Consider the following 4,709-nt stretch of genomic DNA (forward strand, 5'->3'; position numbering starts at 1 on the left):
GCATTTGAATTCAACCATTCGCCCATACCTGTTCGAGGAGCCATTTCGACAATCGGCATTGAGCACAGCTATTCCGGCGTTGTATGTTTCATTTCAGCCGTTCAGCAAAACAAATTGAACATTGAAATGAGCGATCTGCAACAGTTTGACACTTGCCAGATTTCAGTATTGAGCGCGCCAGCTCGGCATATGGCGAATTGTTTCGACCATTGACGATTTGTTTTGCTTGCACAATGTTGATCCATTCGGTCAATGTCGAGTTGTAGAGGAAGACCGCCGAATAGTTTCGCACAATGGTGATTATTTGTGACCAGCCGCCCATTTGTAGCGCCACCTGGCACCTATACGGCGAATGTGTGCAAATGTTTTGTCCAATAGTCAAAAGCTAACGCAAAAAAGTGTGGAACTCTCAGTCGGATGCTCAACAATTTTTTTGTGGCTTTTGAGGACATTTTAGCTTGTTGCCTACTCTGACATCGTGTCGGTCTGTTCGTCGTCCCTTCTCATATCACGCATCGGTCCGCCAGTCGTTTGGCCCGTCTGTCGGTCGGTCGATAGGTGGGACGGTCAAGGGATGATCGGTGGACGTCGGTCCCTGGGAGTACCCCTATATCACATGTCCGTGTGCGCCTTCCTAGGTGTTCCTAGTCTCTGGTGCCTGACTGGGCGTCCAGCAAGTCCAAGTGAGCCACACCATGCTTGGTCAATGTGAAGTGTGAACCATCCTTTAGCCGTCCCCAGTCCCTGGTCCGTCTGACCAGGGCTGCCAGCCGGGCAGGTCCATGTGAGCCACACCATGCTTGGTTCATGTGAACCGGCCAGTGGCAGTGACCGAGAGTCGTCACACTTTCACCGGCCGTCTCCAGCGCCTGGGGCGCCGGTCAGCCCGGCCCGGGCCGGCTGTGTGCCCACCAGGTGTCCCGGCGCGGACACCCACATGGGACTGGGACACACCTTGTCCGGTCCCACCTGGGACTGGGACACAACCTGTCCCGTCCCATCTGGGACTGGGACACACGCCCTGTCCCGTCCCACTCCGTCCTCGGTATGTTCGGACTATTGCGTGAGAATGGTTCGTGGTCTGGTTTCAGTCGACTTCAGACGGAACAGGTGAGTTGGGAGGATGTTCGGGCCTTACAAACAATCGAGTCTTTCCTGACCACCACATGCATCGGAGAAATTCCACGAGACAGTATGTCACATAGCATGCCATCAATTGGCCGCCAATAATTGTCTGCGGCAGCCTCGTGGGACGGAAGCTCTGGCTCGTCGCGAACAGTTCTCAGCTCCGCAGTGCGGCGGCAGCTCCGCGTGGGAAGCACGTGGCCTTGTTAGCAGCGCCAGGAAATTTCTCCGCGGCTCGTTTGAGAAATCAGAAATCGACTTGGCTATTTAGCACAAGCGGTGAAGCGTCTGGTTTTGTGTTTGCGAACCAATTTAGCACCCAAAAAGCTTCCCGTCAAGGACGCAATAAAGGATGCTGGATGATTTGGTAAGACATCTGTTATTGCGTAAAGGACGTTATAGACATGGCGCATATTTTAGTCAACCTTCGTCTCCTTCGAGTTCGAGAAAGATGTTATGACATTAGCATGATATTGAGTCAACAATGGAGGAGAGGCCATATCTCAAGCTCTTTATTAGTGCCAAATGTTAGGTTGCAACAAGCCGGTGCAATTCGCGAAACTCACGACAATCACACGACTAACCATATTTGGAGTTTTGTGCTCATCTCTCGCAGATCGATTTTTCAGAACCGTTTGTTTTTAAGAACAATTCCTTGCACCGTTATAGGTATTCAAATTACCAAAAAACAACACAATTCTTCCTCGAGCTGTTTCATATTCCGTCACTCAGCCGAAGTATCTTCGCCAGGATGTAGCCAGCGCCGACGGTGGACGGTGGACGCGCGTCACCAGCGCTCCGGAGAAAGTGGTCAGCTCGTCTCTGCCGGCCACCGACTGCCCTCAGGGTGGCAGCGGGAGGTCGGGGATGGGGCTTTAGTCGCTGAAGAGCGTTGGAGGGATGTGCATTGTGCAGGGCCCATAGGGAATGCATACTGTGCGCTTGTGCAGTGAGACTTAGCGAGGAGTGGATTTGGGAAGGAATGGGGGCAGTAGGAGCTTTATGGCACGTAAATTATCTGGATTTGGCACACATTGGATTTTGGCGAATTGACACGTAATGAATCTGGATTGTAAAGGTACTAAATTCGGTTGTAAACCTTCACACACAGGAACACAGAGACACCTAGCAATCACTATCCCTACGCCAAGCAGTGACACAGTGTGGTCCTACGCGTATCATTGAGGTTACACAGTGACGACCAGACGAGGTCAAACGAGGTCACGCGGGGTCACCAAGGTCAACTTTCTGCCGGGATCCAGCCCGTGAGCTGCGCCACGAGGAAATTCTGCCGACCCTCCCCACCTGAAACTGACGCAACGTCGAACTAATGAATCAAATTTCACGTCGGCTGTCCGTCAATTAGTGTCGCGTCTTCAAGTCAGTGCGGTTTCCGACGGAAGTGTCATTTCCGCTTGACCTGTACTGTAATTGATGGTGAGACGGATAAGTGGTTCATCGTCAAGTCAGCGCTTTATGGTTCGAGGACTGATTAAGGACCTGAGGTTACATGCTAATGCGACAATGCGTGCACATGGTCAGAAAAAGCGCACGATTTGTGACTGCGTCATGACTCATGAGGCAGCCCTACCGATAGGTACAGCACGTCCCAAATGCAAAATTAAAAGGTGTCAAGTAATCAAGAATGATACCATTGCAAGGCGATTACTGGGGGGTTGCGCTGAAACTCGACATGCGGGTCATTGTCGCTTCCACGTCTCGAGAACGGCTGTGGAGCCAATTTGCAACAACTTTAGCGACTGGTTAGTAGGGAACTTTGTACGAACTGGGTCTAAAAAATTCACAACATGTGCGGAAAAGATGCATGAACAGGTATTTTTTAGATATCTGCGAAAACCGCAGGGGGGGGGGTGTCCAAGCACCCCCTCCATCCCCGGCGTGGGTTAACCCTCGCATGTGTAGGGGGGGGGGGGTCGGATGGACCCCCCCCCATGGTTTTTCGCGAATAACTCGCGTAAAAAGCGGCCGATCGCGACGAAACTTTCAGTACCCTCGCATTGATCAATTGGACACCTACCCTGAAAATTTCATGACCCTGACCCAAATGACCTTTGACCTGTGACCTCTTTTCCGAGACCATGTTTGGCCGGAATCGCGATTTCGCGTATGTCGGCTCGCACTAGCCGCGTGTTTGCAAGCTTTTCGTGGTTTCAAACGTTCAAACATGTGATATGATGTTACTCCCGTGTGTGTCAAGGTCACCTGAAGGTTAGGTCAGGTCATTGACCTTTGGTGACCTCGGGTGACCTCGGTTCACTTTTTCGAGTTTTACATGTTTCTAGGCTAGTTTTTGGAGCTGAATTCGAATTTAGCAACCATTTGAACATTTACGAAGTAGTTTTGGTGCCTTCGTAACATGTTACGAAGCTGTCAGAGGCGGTTGACACGTACTACGAATACCCGTCACGACGCCTACTGGTTGACCTGACCTGACCTGACCCGACCTGGTCTAAATGCTTCAAGACATCATCTGTGATCAAAACTAACACGATATTCGTGATCAGCACCCCGAAAAACCCCTTAGCAGCCACACTTTACGACTTTATAACAGGTCCCGATTTTCCCGACTTTGGGTCATTGACCTGACCTGGAAGGTCAACCAATGACCTAGGACCTTAAAATTGGGTATCATCGGCTTCCTCTCGTCACGGGCAACACGCTCGTTTTTTCCGCGAAGCTCTAGCTCGATCAGGGGCCAAACGGCAAGGGGGGGGGTCCAACCGACCCCCCCCCCCTACACATTAGAAGCTGGCAAACGCCGCACACATGCGAGGGTTAAGCAAACAGATATTCGAGTGAGCGGGACAGCTTCCGTAACTTTAACATGCGCATGACGGGGGGGGGGGGGCGGCTCTACAGAGCGCCCTCTCGTTTTTCTGCAATATCTTCTAGGCTGCTGAACGTATTGACACGAAACTGTCGTCCTTCGGCCGCGTGCACAATGGCCTCAGATGACACAGCCAACACTGATTTCGAAATCTCTGACCGAAATGGACCATAAAACATTTGTGAATTCATGATATAACATTTACGTGAGTGCCTGACCTAGTTTTGACCTGAAAAATTCGAAGTACCTACAAGTTCAGTACCCGCAGGGTATTTTAGGCATATACACGAATGAGCTAAAGATGTGAGATGTAAGCGTACTTAAGTGTAGGGGTCCACCTCAACAAAAATGAGCTTAATGTGAGATGTAGGCCGCCGGCCAGAGGCGGGGTCCAAAAATTGTGAAAAAGCCAAAATGTTGATAAACTTTATCTGGACCTGACATGTGACGTCATCGGTGACCTCGATGCCAATGAAATCATTAATTAGGTTTTCTCAGACAGTTTCTCCAGCCTCCAATTTGCATTCGGAGGTAGGAGACGGGGAAGGGGTCCCGCGGCTCTGTAGAGCCCCATCACAGTCAACTGGGTTATCGAAAATTAAAAATATAAATACCGCAAAGTCATGCATGTGTAGCAATAGAAAAACACAGTTTTACTTTTTACGAATAATGACACAACCCGAGGGCATTTTCAGACAGCGCATCCAAACATACCTATTTCCAAAGTTATAACATT

The sequence above is a fragment of the Amphibalanus amphitrite genome, unplaced genomic scaffold, assembly GCF_019059575.1.
Source record: "Amphibalanus amphitrite isolate SeventyFive unplaced genomic scaffold, NRLGWU_Aamphi_draft 001497F_arrow, whole genome shotgun sequence".
NCBI lineage: Eukaryota > Metazoa > Arthropoda > Thecostraca > Balanomorpha > Balanidae > Amphibalanus > Amphibalanus amphitrite.